This window comes from Aotus nancymaae, unplaced genomic scaffold, assembly GCF_030222135.1.
Source record: "Aotus nancymaae isolate 86718 unplaced genomic scaffold, 86718_ANA_hifiasm-v0.15.2.pri h1tg000010l, whole genome shotgun sequence".
NCBI lineage: Eukaryota > Metazoa > Chordata > Mammalia > Primates > Aotidae > Aotus > Aotus nancymaae.
In genome coordinates, this window is record NW_026988421.1 from 56759459 (window position 1) to 56768756 (window position 9298).

At 34.0% G+C, this 9298-nt stretch overlaps 1 pseudogene; it reads left to right on the plus strand.

The window, feature by feature from the left end:
• Positions 1 to 9006, plus strand: part of LOC105712580 (annexin A2-like) — a 33163-nt pseudogene extending 24157 nt beyond the window's left edge.
• The last annotated feature ends 292 nt before the right edge of the window (positions 9007 to 9298 follow it).

A 9298-nucleotide genomic window follows, 5' to 3' on the forward strand; every position in this document is an offset into this window, starting at 1 on the left:
GAAAAACTTACAGTGTATAATGGATCTAAAACTTGAATTTACTATTTTATGTCTCTGTTAATTCTATATGTTAGAATGCAGCAATGATTAGTATTTGATCTAAGGTATATCAGATTTTCTCCTTGACTTTTTGCGACTTAACTTTCATATTAGTCAAGATTGAAAGGCGAACTGAACAATTTCTTGAAAGTAGCATCATTTATAGAATATCTCTTAGGCATTCACAACTACCTGAAGTAGTCATCTCTAGAATAACCCCCTCATGGTCTATCACGTCTAACACAGTGAAATAAAAGGCCAGATAAAAATTCACTCCCATGAAGAAATATTTCCTTAGGGAATTGTTGCAACTGTGATTATTGTGAATAGTTGAACATTAAATCTTAACTAGAAACAAATGTAGTATTTAAAAATAAATTCTCACTTTGACATGCTAAATAAATTCCAAAGTTTGTAAGCTTGTTTCCAGTCCATCAGTCACCTTTCTTGAGTGCCTGCTTTGCAGGGAGCATCACACAAGTTCAGTGAACATCTATTTCACAATTTCATGATAATGAGTGTTAAAACTTACCGGTTTCCCATGGTGATTTTACATATCTTTCATTCCTTCTAATCTGTCCATACCGTTCACATTTCATTTTATCCTCCCAGAACTTCTGCTTCTGATTCTAAATCCCCCAAAGTGAAACTAAACATTTCTTCAAAAGAATGGTAGCTCAGTTATAGATATATTGAGCCCATTCTTCTAAGGCCCGTTTTAGCAACATGTCAAATCATTTAAAATGGGAAAAATGATAGATTGGGCTTATGAGGATGAAAACAATCTGGAAGATTCCAGAATGGTTGAAATTCTTTAAAATCTATTAAATGGAAGTGAAATGACACTTATTATGAATATTCCATGTAACACAAGTTAATTTTCCTTTCTTTTTATGGACATTTATTACTCATTTATTTCATGATCATTTATGAATTTTTTTCATTAATTACAAATAAGATATGACAAGATCACTGTTTTACACCCACTCCTTCATACAGTCCTCCCAACTCTATCACAGCAAAACTCAGGATGTTTACTTCCTGATTTAGGGTAATGCCTCATTATCAGCATCAGGATTATGAACCTGATTAAAATATTAAAATTTTAAATATTTAACCTTATTAAAATTTTACTAATTTGTAAAACCCTCAATAATTTAAATATATATTGGATAAAATAAAAAAATTATTACATTTTTCTTTTTCAAAGTAGTTGCTACCTAGCTCCCACTTTAATTATGCCTTGTTTTTAAGATAAAGGGCAAATTCTTAAAAGAAAATATTAATAATTTTTATTGCATGAAAGAGTCACAACATACTCTTAAAATGCTTAATTTTCATGTGTATTTAAAAACTAGAAATATTCTTTATTTTAATTAGACAGTATGGTGTTATTAAATTTGTGGTCAACTATTCTCGTATTGTTAAAAAAAAAAAGTTAATCCAAATGTTTTTCAGGTTTCCATTATATGATTAAAATCATTAATCTAAAAAAAGTCCAGTTCTTTCTTAGTATCCTTACCTCAAAAGCATATTAACAATTATTTAAATAATTTATTCTAATCTGCATTCAGTAAAAAAAGAACCTTACTCTTGAATTTAAAAATTTGTACATCTGGATATTAGCACTTTCTTTGAAAAATGAATTAAACATTCATTTAACAAATATTTGTTCATCATCTGCTATAAACTGAACACTGTTACTATTTCATCTAGAAAAAAAGTCATTTTTTTTCCTATCAGGAATGCATATTGCTAACTCTGCAAATTCAAGCTACGTGGAAAAGCATTTTCGAAAGTAGATTGTGGAACAAAAACCCAGGAAATTTTTGCTAAAATTAGTTATCACAAACTGTCATAAAAGCGTACTTGCAAAAAATATGCATTTTATTAAAAAATAGAAATAATTACTGTTGTCTTTTTGAGATCAGTGAATTGAAGTCAGGGTAAGGATATATAACCTTAGAGTTAGTCTGACTTGGCTGTGAATAATATTTCCATAGTTCTAGAAGTGTAAATGTTGCTATTGGATTTCAACTTTACAACCTATAAAAGAATCAGTGTTGGAAACACTTGGTTATGGTTTCAGGAAAGAAAGAAATATTCTAGCAATGTGAATCATATAAAATAGAAGAGGGTCTGTTGGGGGTTGGGGGCTAGGGGAGGGACAGCATTAGGAGAAATACCTAATATAGATGATGGGTTGTTGGGTGCAGCAAACCATCATAGCACATATATACCTATGTAACAAACCTGCACGTTCTGCACATGTATCCCAGAACTTAAAGTATAATAAAAAAAGAAGAGAGAAGGAATACATTTATAAAGAGAAAGAAGAATTTATGAAAGTACTAAAACCTTTATTTTATGGTGTGAAGACATGGTGAGTTAAGAGACAGTGTCGTAAGTTAATGGGACAATTAATTTTTTAATTAAGAGGCTGGGTGTGGTGGCTCACGCTTGTAATCCAAGCACTTTGGAGGCCAAGGCAGGCGGATCACCTGAGGTTGGGAGTTCAAGACCAGCCTGACCAACATGGTGAAACCCCGTCTTAAAAAATAAATAAAATAAAATAAAAATAATTAAGATAGGAAGGTAATCTACACAAAATAAACATAGTACACTATTGACTATGGAAATATATCATGGGAAAATAGGGCTTACTATTGATTTTCTATCTTTAATTGTTGAGCATTAATAGAAATTTTTCTAAATTTGATAAATTCAGAAATAGAGATGTTAACACATAATAAAGAATTATGTGGAAATCACCAGAAATATAAAAGTTACAGAAATGGAATGAGTTGCTACTAGGAGTGAGATTGGAGGTGCCTTAAAATAGACTATAATATTTGATTAGATACCATCCATTTGTATTACTTTTTGTTTAGAATATTATTTTAAAGCAAAACAAATATTAACATTGAAGTATATTTACATAATTTTACTTTTCTTAAACTTTCTTCAAAACTTCCCAACCTTTCCTTCTCACCAGTGTAAACATGCAATGCAAATCTGTTGTTTATTAGTCAGAAATATTGTTAGCACATTTCAAGGTATCATTCAAATTCTCTTTTATGCTAACTAAAATAAATATTATAGACTTATTTGAAGTGATTATAATAATATTCCAAGGGAATAAGAGACTGATCTGCCTCAATTATTTCCCTAGATAGTTGCATTTTATTTAAGTATTTGCTAACACTTTGTTCTGGGTAATTATCCTTTTGGGAAGCACACTAATTCAAGCAGTTTTGAAATACATTGTTTTCAGTTATTAGGTTATATTTTCACAGGACTTCAACTGATTTCACTGTGTTTTTATGTGGCAAACATAGAAAGAAAACATGTTTTATTGGTCCTAACTTATACTTGATTATAAGGTGAACTAAGCAAAAAACAAAAACACTAAAAGAAAAAAAAAAAGGCCCCAGGTAAATTATGACCTGCTCTTAATTATGAAGCACATCAGTATTTAATAGAATATAAAAGTTAAAATATAATTTAGAATATAGTGTTACAAAATACTGTATGTAGAAAATGCTTCTTTTCACAGACATTTTCAAAGTGTGCCTCTCCATAGAAATACAGTACTCCACAAATTCTAGCTACATGCGTAATTCTAAATTTTTATAGTAGTCATTATTTAAGAAGTAGAAAAAAAGGAAATTAATTATATTTCATGTAACTCCATATATTCAGAATACCATTTCAACATTCATCCTATGTAAAAATACATTAATGTTATATATCTTAATTTTTGCACAAAGTCTTTGAAATATAATGTGTAGTTTATATTACAGTGCCTTCCCATTAAGAATAGCCATATTATAAGTGTGTCATAACCACAGATAGTAGCTAACCTATTGGACAGTACCAATGAAGATCAGTTCCATTTTCACAGAAAATTCTGTTGAACAGTACTGAATTGGAGGAGAAGTGAAAATAAAATAGACATTAATAATAAAGTATGATAAATGGTATACAGAGAAGAGGCAACAAATTCAGTCCTGGGTGTTAGGAAATATTCCTAGAAATGGCATCCCCTTATTCTCCATATAATTTTTGAAATTTAGATATTTATGTTCATTGGGGTAAAAGTTCTTCCAATTATTATTAGTGAAGATAATTTATATTTATAAATCTAATTAATTTCCTAATATAAATTAGTCCAATGTAGCATTGATGCACTAGAAAAGCAAATCATATATGAGCAATACTTTTCAATGTTTCAAAGATGGTTTCATTCAAATTTGCAGAGATAGCCAGCTCTGGTATGATTAAGTTTGTTGATATTATCTGGCCAGGTACAGTGGCTTACAGTTATAATCCCAGCACTTTGGGAAGCCAAGGTGGGAGGATGACTTGAGCCCAAGTTCAAGACCAGCCTGGGCAACATATTGAGACTAATTTCTACAAATTAAATTAATTAATTAAAAAGATGGTCCATATTATCAATCTGAAATATAATGATAAAATGATACAATATTTATGACATTTCTCATAAGAGAGTTTTCACAGTGCAGTATTCCCTCCTTATTTGTGGTTTTACTTCTCTTGGTTTTAGTTACCCACCATCAACCACAGTCTAAAAACATGTAATGTATAGTAAGACATTTTGAGAGAGGAAGAGATCCCGTTAATATAACTTTTGCTTACAGTATATTGCTATAATTATTTTATTTTATTAATTATTGCTATTAACCTCTTACTGTGCCTAATTTATAAATTAAACTTTTTATTGTAGATATTTATGTATATGAAAAACATACACAGGGTTCCATGCACATAGGGGAAAAAACATAGAGTTTAGTGCTATCTAGTTTCAGGCAACCACTGGAGGTCTTGAGGTATATCTTCCACTGATAAGGGTGACTAACATATATGTTTGTGAACATTACAGTATGTTCAGTTAAGGGAAGTTGTGTTGAACCAGGCTTCTGAAGTTATTTGAAAACATTACATCTATAATAAATAATAGAATTTCAATGATGTAGTACTCTTGTATTTTTCTCCAGGCAAAAAGCCACATTGCACATGTGTGTGAAAACATGTATATATATATGTGTGTATGTGTTTAAGCTAACACATTCCAGAAACCAGTCTTGAAAGCAAAGATAAGATGGGAACTTGGCTGATGGGATCTCACTGTGGTGATTATTATAGTTCACCAAACTGTACAATGCTGGAAAAACCAGTTTCTGTAGTGTCTTTTAAAAGTGTGTTTGTCTAAATTACTTTGATGATTGCCAAATATAATGTTTTTTTGTACTGTATACTAAAGCAAAGTGCTTACATAGAAAGTGACATATCTCCCTTACTCTCCCTAAGAGAATGACCATTACTGGCCAGGCACAGTGGCTCACTGTTGTAATCCCAGCACTTCGGGAGGCTGAGGCGGGTGGATCATGGGGTCAGGAGTTCGTAGACCAGCCTGTCCAATATGGTGAAATCACTAAAAAGTACAAAAATTAGCTGGGTGTGGTGGCACATGCCTGTAGTCCCAGCTACCTGGGAGGCTGAGGCAGGAGAATCACCTGAACCTGGGAGGTGGAGGTTGCGGTGAGCCAAGATCATGCCACTGCACTCCAGCCTGGACAACAGAGTGAGACTCTGTCTCCAAAAAAAAAAAAAAAAAGAAAAAAAAAGAAAATGACCATTATTGAATATAACAACGAATAAAATTATACTGAATTTTTAGTCTTCATATTTAAATTATATCTGAGTCTTTGAATTTCAAAAACAGGATAGATGATTCTACTTTCAAAATCTTTACTTGCAATATCTTGAGATTACAGGAGCAGAATTGCTAAACACCTGGCAAGTCTTACTTTTCTCTTGCTGGGAAGCTCCACACTTCCTGTCCCTTAAAGGGAGGTGAAAAAACATACCAATGGAAACGAAAAGGGGATGAATGAGAAGATAAGGAAGAAGAGGAGAGGAAAGAGAGAGAGAAGAAAGAAGGTCAGCGCAACCTTTAAATGGGGTGGCCCTTGAAGGTAGAGGATTAAATGAATCTTGACTTCCTAGACTCCTTTAATCCGTAAAGCCTCAGCAGTACTGACAGGATGGCGGATCTTATGGTTAGAATATTTCAGAAAAAGACACTAGAGAAGGGATTTTATGACTTTTGCCTGTAAGTCAAAGGAATGCTGCTGTCAGTTTTCTATCCAGCACTATTCTAACCTCTTACTCAATAACTTGTTACCTTAGTCATTAATTTCTCATGTGTAATGTACCTTTTTGCCTGGAGAAAAATACAAGAGTACTACATCATTGAATTTCTATCATGTATTATTGATGTAATATTTTCAAATAATTTCAGAAGGTTGGTTAAACATGACCTCCCTTAACTGAAGCAGCAGTATTTGTCATAAAAATTTTCTTACCATGAGGAATTTCCACAGCATCATTTTAGTAGTTTCCATTCTTTTTCCTACTCCTCTAATTATATTTACTCATCATATTTTTAAATGAAGTTATAATTGGCAGAGATTGATGAAGAAAAAGGTGAAAAATATAAAGGACACGAGATGTTGACAGTATTTCCAAATATTTCTTGCACTGAATTAAAACACATAGAGAAAACTGCATACAATCTAAATGTGCAGCTAAAAATTATTAAACAGTTAACACCTCTTTAACCACTTTCAAGATCAAAATGTAAAATAATATGAGCACCCTGAAAACTGATTCAAATCACAAACTGCTCCTTTTCTTCTAAAGGCAAACACTATCCTCAATTTAAAGGTAACAACTGCTCACTTTCTTTGTAGTATTACTACCTAAAGCACGATAACTCAATGGAACCATTCAGTTTGTCTATTTTTGAGCATTATTTAAATGGAATAATACATTATACATAAATGTGGCTCTGAATTCTCTTGCTCAATATTGTACTTGTGAGATCAATTGAAATTTGTGCAGTTGTGGTTCCATTTTCTTGTGATTGTTGTAAAGCATTTCAGTTGATGAATATACCCACAATTTATACACCAATTTTGTTTTTAATGGACATTTGGATAGTTTCCAGTTTAGGGCTTTTATGATGAGTGCTGTGAATATTCTTATGCCATGTTTCTGAGTTCACATATAAATACATTACTGTTGTCTATATACCTATGAGGAAATAGTTGGGCTTTTCATATCTTTAAATTACTAGATAATATCACACTGCTTTCCAAAGCAATTGTATAAATTTATATTCCCTAAAAGGAATAGTGTTTTTCTACACTTACACAAACACCTGGAATTTAATTTTATTTTCTTTTGGGTGCAATTTATTGAAACTTTAATAAGCTTTTCCTTGATGACTAATGAAATTCAACAACTTTTTCAGTTGTTTTACTACACCTGCCAATTTCTTCTTTATTCATATTTTTTACCTTTTTTTGTGTGTTATTTTTTCTCTTGATTTGTAATTCTTTAGATTTTCTGATTATGTGTCTTTATACATTTCAAATATGGTTTCAGACTTTAACTTATTTTATGATCAAATTTTTATGACCAATACTTACGTTTAAACTTTATGATCAGGCTGAGCACGGTGGCTCACTATTGCAATCCAGCACTTTAGGAGGCTGAGGAGGGTGGATCACTTGAGGTCAGGAGTTCAAGACCAGCCTGGCCAACATGGTGAAACTGCATCTTTACTAGAAATACAAAAAATTAGCCATTCGTGGTGGCAGGCGTCTGTAATCCCAGTTACTCTGGAGGTTGAGGCAGGAGAATCACTTGAACCTGGGAGGCAGAAGTTGCAGTGAGCTGAGATCATGCCATTTCACTCCACCCTGGGCAACAAGAGTGAAAGTTCATCTCAAGACAAAAATAAAAAAAAAAAGAACACTAAACTTCATGATCATTGCTTTTTGGGTTCTGTTGAAAATGTTTGGCCTGGCATCTGGGGATGCTCTCAGCTCTTGGTGCCTGGCCCAGCTTACTTCAAAATATCTACTGTTCATGAAACCCTGTGCAAGCTCAGCCTGGAGGGAGATCACTTTACACTCCCAAGTGCATATGGGTCAGTCAAAACCTACACCAACTTTGATGCTTAGCAGGATGCTTTGAACATTGAAATGGCCATCAAGACCAAAAGTGTGGATGAGGTCACCATTGTCAACGTTTTGACCAACTGCAGCAATGCTCAGAGACAGGATATTGCCTTCCACCTACCAAAGAAGGACCAAAAAGGAACTCGCATCAGCACCAAAGTCAGCCTTATCGGGCCACCTGGAGATGGTGATTTGGGGCCTATTGAAGATACCTATTCAGTAAGATGCTTCTGAGCTAAAAGCTTCCATGAAGGGGCTGGGAACCCATGAGGACTCCCTCATTGAGATGATCTGCTCAAGATCCAGTCGGGAGCTGCAGGAAATTAACAGAGTCTATAAGTAAATGTACAAGACTGATCTGGAGAAGGACATTATTTCGGACACATCTGGTGGCTTCTGCAAGCTGATGGTTGCCATGGCAAAGGGTAGAAGAGCAGAAGATGACTCTATCATTGATTATGAACTGATTGACCAAGATGCCTGGGATCTCTATGATGCTGGAGTGAAGAGGAAAGGAACTGATGTTCCCAAGTGGATCAGCATTATGACTGCGTGGAGTGTTTCCCACCTCCAGAAAGTATTTAGTATGTACAAGAGCTACAGCCCTTATGATGTGTTGGAGAGCATCAAGAAAGAGGTTAAAGGAAACCTGAAAAATGCTTTCCTGAACCTGGTCCAGTGCATTCAGAACAAACACCTGTGTTTTGCTGACCGGCTGTACGACTCTGTGAAGGGCAAGGGGACTCAAGATAAAGTCCTGATCAGAATCGTGGTCTCCTGCGGTGAAGTGGACATGTTGAAAATTAGGTCTGAATTCAAGAGAAAATATGGCAAATCCCTGTACTATTACGCCCAGCAAGACACAAAGGGCGGCTACCAGAAAGTGCTGCTGTACCTGTGTAGTGGAGATGATTGAAGCCTGACACAGTGTGAGCGTCCAGAAATGGTGCTCCCCATGCTTCCTGCTAACAGATCTAGAAAACCAATTGGGACTAACAGTTGCTGTGGTTGTCCCTGTGAGGATGATGTTAGCATTGCCCCAACCTTATTTTAGTTGCCTAACCATTGCCAAGCTTTCCTGTCTAGTCTCTCCTGTAAGCCAAAAAATGAACATTCCAAGGAGTTGGAAGTGAAGGCTATAATGTGAAACACTTTGCCTCCTGTGTACTGTGTCATAAACAGATGAATAAATTGAATTTGTACTTTAG